We start from the raw sequence: 7251 nt of genomic DNA on the forward strand, positions 1-7251 counted from the left end.
AGGAGGAAAAGATGCAATTTTTATTCTACTCTTGTTCTTGTTTTTAAAGCCAGTTTCCATGCTTGGGTAATGAGTCAGTGTTCAGTCTGTCGAAATGGATGAGGACATGTGGGAAGGTCTTAAAAACAAAACCAATGAGGGATTTTTTTTTTGGAAGGAAAGGGCAAGGAAGAACTTAGTTTTGGAGAAACTGCGGCACCCAGAGTGCTGGGTCGTAAGGGTCAAGGTCAAGGATTGGACATAGTTCCTAGAACTGAGACGCTGGGGCCTGGGACCTCAGTAGCTAGTTCAACTGTGCTTGGCCCCTCCTGAAGTTAATTCCTGCAAAGCCTCCTCCAACCTAGAACTCTGATTAATTTTTTGTCACTGCTCCATGTTCTAGTTACAGTGGACTATTCTGAGTTCTCTAAAGGATCGTGTTCTCTCCTCAAGGCCTTGACACAGGTGGTTTCCTGAACCTGCACACTCCCTCTTTCCCTACACCCACCATGCTGAGCCCCTGCTTTCTGCAGGTCCTTCTGCAAGTCCTTCAGGGTAGAAGTCACTTCTTCTCAGGACCTTCTCTGATCTCCCTAACAGCCTTCTCCATGTTCCTGCATGACCTTCTTTATTCCCTCCTTTATGGAACTGCCTCTTGTCTGTCTTTCTCTCTATAGAGTGTGAGCTCCTTTGGGTTGGAACCATCTGGAGTACCTAGTCAGTGCTAAACCCAGGGCAAAGTTCTAGGGACACCATGGTGAACAAACAAGACAGACCAGACCTCTGCCCTTATGTGGCTTAGAGCCTTGTATTGTAACTGAGTCCTCCAGAACAAAGAGCTCCTTGAGAGCAGGGCCTCAGCTGTTTCCTCTTATATCCATAGCACCAAGCACAGACCATAACATTTCATAGGTGCTGATAAACATTTTCTGAATGGCTAAGCACAGGAAAGGAAAGATGACAGTTAAGACTGAGGCGTAATTGACTTCATGTATTTACTCTTCAGGCTGCATTCAGCCTCTTAGGTGAACACGACCATTCCCTGAAGTCAGCTTTCTGGAAAGTTCCTCTGAGGAAGAAGTGAAGTATTAATCCACCCAAGCTCCCCAACCCCCAGCCACCAAGGACCTGCCCTGGTGTCAAATGGCCAAAGAGTCTGCTTCTCCCAAGGTTCTCTCAGTCGCTCCATTTATAGGCACCATTGATGGGCACCCCCTGACTTACATCCAGTTCCTGCTTCCTCAACCTTGGTCCTCATCTCTGGAACAGAAGCATCATTTTTATACTGTCCCAGAGTGAACAAGCCCACTGTCACACCTGGGGCAGTATGGGAGATGGAAGTCACTTCATACTATCTCTGTTGGAAGGATTTTGTCATGGGGTACACACCATACCTGCCTCCACTTTCCAAATGCCACCTCACTCACCCATCCAACAAATGATTCTTGGGTTGCTGCATGCCAGGCACCATGCCAAGAACCAGGAGTAGACTGGGGAACAAAGAGTGTGGGGCCTCTTCCTATAAACTGCATTTTATAGTAAATGTAGTTTACGATGAAAGTAAATTATATTCACACATTGCTATAAAATCATGAACTGTCATAAGGAGGGTGTGAAGGAAAGCCATTGAATGCTGTGTGTGACTAACAGGGGGACATTTTTCACACAGGTTGTCAGGAAGGGTCTGTCTGAAGGATCAACACTGAAGCTGAGACCCCATCCCAAATTCCTTCCACATGATAATAATCTATTTGCAAGCTTGGCCCCCACAGGAGGTTGAAACAGAATAGGGTCCTGGAAAAAAAATCACAGTGTTTGGAATAAGCGAAGCCCAGGTTCTACTCCCAGCCCTGTTCCTTCTCAACTTCCTGCCGAATGGAAACCACCACCACCAGAGAGCAGTAGCGAGAACCGTGTGAGACCAGGCATGTGAGACCTGCTTGCCCAGAGTTCTCGCCCCAGAGACTTCGAGAGAAAGAAGTCTCATCCTGAGCCCCTGCCCCCTGGCCTGCTTCCACTGCCTGTGGCCTGGAGGACCGTCCCCCTCCTCATATCTCATCTTGACAGTCTGTGCCTGTCACCAGCCTCATCTCCTCCTCACCCTCCACCGTACCCTGCTGTCTGAAAGGTCCTACCCCCTCACCACCCCAGTTAAGGGCAGTGGGTCTAGGGAAATCCCTGGCAGTCCAGTGATTAAACTAGGTACTCTTACTGTGGTGGCCCAGTTTCAATCCTTGGTCAGGGAACTAAGATCCTGCAAGCTGTGCGGAGCAGCAAAAAAAAAAAAAAAAAACAGTGAATCTGTTATCTCCCCTTTGCCCTCTCACTCTTAACTTCCAAGAGTCCCCAAAACTTTAACAACTTTCACTCCTTCTCCCTCATGCTGTCCTTGAGAATATCATCCATTCACAGGACTTCAAGATGTACACCCTTTTGGGTAACTCCCAGATCTTCATCACCAACCCCAGTCTGACTGCTTACGTGGTTGCCTGCTCAATTCACAACCATCTCTAGAAACAGTCCCAGTACACCAGAACACCCTATAGCAACCCGGTCTCAACCATGTGATACTGCCAACTCAAGCCCAACCAGATTGATCCTAATGTGTTAAAAGATAACATTCCAATATTTCAAGAACATGAAAAGTTGCTCAATGTCATTAACTATCAGGAAAATGCAAATCAAAGTCACAGTGAAATACCGCCTCAGACTCAGTAGGATGTCTAGAATCAGAAAGACAGATAAAGGTGTGGCGAGACTGGAGCCCTCATACACTGCTGATGGAATGAAAATGGTGCAGCCTCTTTGGGAAACAGTCTGGTGGTTCTTCAAAAGGTTAATTATCTCATTACCATATGACCCAGCAAGTCTACTCCTAAATATATTCCCAAGAGAAATAAAAAAAAGTGTCCACAAAAAATTTGTATTTGACTCTCCTCTCCAAACCTGAGCACCCAGGTCCACCTTTTAATCACATTGCTTTTAAGTCCAAACACCCAAGTGGGGGCTTTTCAGCATGTGACTGCCATTCTCTGCCCAGAGGTTTTCACAGTTCTTATGCTTGGCGTTCTGAGTTGAATTATGACCCCTCCCCTAAATGCATATGTTGAAGTCCTCATGCCCAGTCCCTCAGAATGTGACCTTACATGGAAAAAGGGTCATTGCAGATGAATTAAGTTGAGTTCATTGGAGTGGGCTGTAATCCAAGATAAATGTCCCTATAGAAAAGGGAAAATTGTGCACAAACGCATACACAAGAACGCCACTTGAAGAGACACAGGAAGAAGATGGCCAGGGAGAGAGGCCTGGAACAGATCCTTCCCTCACAGCCCTCAGGAGGAACCAATCCTGCCGACACCTTGACCTTGGACTTCCAGCCTCCAGAACTGTGAGATGACACATGTCCGCTGTTTATATCGCCCAGGCTCTGGTATTTGGTTACGGCGGCCCCAGGAAGCCGTGGGTAAAAATCACTGAGGAGATGCACTGAGTGCATTCGTGTGGGAGGCACAGCGAAGGGACTCAGGCCTACAACCCAGAGCTCTCACTTCCTGGCAGGGGAGGCGAGGCAGGGAGCAGAGCAGCCAGAGCCAGCACAGTGAGAACAAGGCCATCAAAGTCATTGAACAAGGAATGCAGGGAGGAAAGTCTCCTGTCTGCTGGGTCATTAGAGAGGCTAACGCCTTTGCACTGGCTCTTGAAACTGGGATGGGTCTTCTTTGGCTTATGTTTTGTCTGTTTAATATTTATTTTTGGCTGCATCAGGTCTTAGTTGCAGTATGCAGGATCTTTGCTGGGGCACGTGGGCTTCCCTCTAGTTGAGGCACAAGGATTCAGTAGTTGCTGTGCATGGTCTTAGTTGCCCCACGGCATGGGGGATCTTAGTTCCAGGACCAGAGATGGAACCTGTGTCCCCTGCATTGGTAGGCAGACTTTAACCACTGGACCACCACGGAAGTTCCTGGGATCAATTTGCTTATGCAGATGGAGGAAGAGTGCAGACAGAGGAGGCAACACAAGCAAGGTGAAACACACAGGAATGTTCAGATGGCTAGGAGGGTGTGTGGGAACTAGGGAAAGGAAGTAAGGCTGGAAAGGAGAATTGAGGGGTGTGGTGCCAGAAAGTCACGGAAAGTTCCCGAGAGGCATCAGGAGAGCACAACTGTGGTGAGGTCCCTTGAGCAGCCTAGAGAGGATGGGTCCTGGGTGGGACTCTGAGAGACCTCAAGTGGCCCATGATGTGGGAACTTGGATTTCCTCAGCCTCATTTCTTCCATCTCCCTCTATCTTCCTCCTGCTGAAGCACCTGAGCGCTCTGAGTTTCAGAAGTTCCCATCCATGTAAGGGATCCTCTGAGATGAGCTCACTCAAGCTCAGTGGACTGTGTCCTGTAGTCTAGTTACTGGCTCATCCCTGGCCTTTTCCCCTCGATTAGTCCAAGGCAAGGAAAAAGTACAAGTGCTCTGCACTTGGGGGCCTTGCAACAGTCACCCTGACTGTTCCCTCGTTTGAAAGATGGGGTGGGAATCCTCACACTGCCTCTCTGGAACAAGATAATAGATGTGAGCTCTGCAAACGGCAGCATACTATGGAAAACCTGGGGACCATCATCCTTGTGTTAGAAGTGGGGCTTAGGACAAGTCAGGCCTAAGCTTGGCAGAGAGGTTGTAGAATAGGATGTCGACAGGCAGGGAGCACCAGGTGGCTACAGAAACAGGGTAACAATGGATTGGTGTCCCAGCAGCCAGGGAACCAAATGACATATCAGGGACAAGGCAGGGTCCTGACCTAGCACTGGAATGGACAAAGTCAAGGAATTCCCTTCCTTAGGGGCTGGCTGGGATCCTGAGGACTACTTGCTTCCCCAGGGTCCTGTCGCCCACTCCGACTCCTCCAGGGCCTGAGCACCCACTCTGCTCAGATGCCCACTTCTCACCCACTTGCTGCTGCTGCAGCAGCTCCTCGGTGCATTGCTGTGCAGAACCCTGGCTGCATGCAGGCCAGCCTAGTCTGCCACTGAGAGAAGCCCATGGTGTAGGCTGTTCCCAGCAGTTCTCCACATTACCCCTCATGGTGTCCAGCACTTTCATACTCATTAACTTAATGCAGAGAGTGTGCAGGGCAGCCCCAATTTAGGAATGGAAAACTGAGTTCCAAGAAGCAGTGTCTTTTGATGGCTCACTAAGTTGTTATATGGCAGGGCTGCCTCTCTCAGTGTGAAAGTATTATGATTAAGAGTGGTAGTTGTATTTGTAGAACATTCACTGTTTGCCTGCACCCCTAAAGCATTTCATGGTCCCAATTCTGAAAACCAGCTCTGTTCTTACTCTGCCCTGAACCTCATGTTAGCCCGCATCTACTTTGCTCCAGACTGAGAAGAAATACGCCCACTAACTTTCTCATTAGAACAGAGTCAGGAGCCAGACAGCCCTAAGGAGGAGCATTTAGCCATCAGCAGAAGCTGTGAATTTGGGCAGAGCTGGGTTGGAACTCCAGCCAGGCTGGCTATTTACTGGCTACTTCACTTTGGAGGCTCTTCACCTCTAAATCCTGCAGTTTCCACAGCTGTGAAGTGAGGAATACAGTTTCCCTCCCTCCCTCCAACTCAGAACATTAGTGCCCCCCAGGGGCAGACATACATCCTGCACATGCTAAGGTGAGTCTATAAGGCTATAGATACTCCCCAGACTGACTAGTCTGACTTGTTCAGTCGCTCAGGAGTGTTGGATTCATTGCGACCCCACGGACTGCACCACACCAGGCTTCCCTGTCCTTCACCATCTCCTGGAGCTTGCTCAAACTCATGTCCATTGAGTCGGTGATGCCATCCAACCATCTTGGCCTCTGCCATCCCCTTCTCCTCCTGCCTTCAATCTTTTCCAGCATCAGAGTCTTTTTCTAATAAGTTGGCTCTTCACATCAGGTGGCCAAAGTATTAGAGCTTCAGCATCAGTTCTTTTAATGAATATTCAGGGTTGATTTCCTTTAGGATTGACTGGACTGATTTCCTTGCAGTCCAAAGGGATTCTCAAGAGTCTTCTCCAACACTGCAGTAGTAAAATGGATTTACTAGTATCCCTATTGCAGTTTTTAGAAGACACCTCATTCACCATCAGTCTCAGTGGTGCAGCCCTCACGCACACTTGTCCAGATAACGGTAACCACCTCCTCACTGACTTCTTGCTACAGGTCTATCCCCTTCTACTCCATCAGCCTAAGGCACAGCTTTCATATTTTCCACCAGCCCAAATCCTTACCTGCTCCTCAGGAAGGCGGGGTAGGTGGGAGTAACAGCTTGAGTAACTACTATCATGTCTATTGCTGGTTAGAACTTGGAGTATATATACCTCGTTCTGATGTATATATCAGGGCCGCAAGCTCACTTAAGCTTGGGCTCCATATTTCCAGTCAAGGAACTGAAGGTTCCCAGAAGGGAAATGACTCAGGAGAGTCAAATACTAGCTAGTGGCCAGGCTGGGGCTAGAACAGATCTCTGGCTTCTCTTTGAGGCTTCCCTCACCATACCTGCACTCCTCTTCTCCAGGGCTGGGCTGAGGCAGTACTCTAACGAACATTCACAAGCTGGTCTGGGTTAAGTCCCCTTAACAAGACAGAGTAAGGGTCATTTTCTTTGTAATGCCCTTCTGACACCTCTGGGACAAGTTGTAATATACTTGGAGATTAGGAAGCTGACCTAATTGGCTCTAGAAAGAACTTCTACACTTGCTTCAATCTTGGTGGTTTTCCTGCAGAGCAACTGTTTGGCAGGTGAAGCTTAAGTCAGTTGGTAACTTGACTCCCTTTTCAAACTGTCAACACAGTGGTATCACCAGTCTCATTAAAATTGATGTCGGCACAACTTGACAGGACTGGAGAAAAGGGAAGGTCATAGCCTAGGGACAGAACCACTTGGTTCTGTCTCATCTTTCTCTGATGGGAGGGTGATGCAGCCCAAATAGGATGCCAGAAATGAAAACGACTCTAACTCTGCTCGCACGTGTACTAGGTAGAGGTCCCAGCGGTGGTGATGAGTGTGGGCTAGCATTTTACACAAAGTGCTCTGCATTTGCATCAGAAGTGTCATTCACTTTTTAGGGCCGGGATTCCTACAGCAGGAGTAAACTAAAGGTAAGAGCAAAGTTGAGAACAGGGCCTGGTTCTTTCACTGCTTCTCATCATAAACCTTGGGCCAGTCCTTGATGCTTTCCTACGCCTGTTTCCCTGTATGTACAGGGAGCAATACTTCTCTTTTGTTTTCTAAATATTTATTTG

This window comes from Bison bison, unplaced genomic scaffold, assembly GCF_000754665.1.
Source record: "Bison bison bison isolate TAMUID 2011002044 unplaced genomic scaffold, Bison_UMD1.0 scf7180017864243, whole genome shotgun sequence".
Classification (NCBI taxonomy): Eukaryota; Metazoa; Chordata; class Mammalia; order Artiodactyla; family Bovidae; genus Bison; species Bison bison.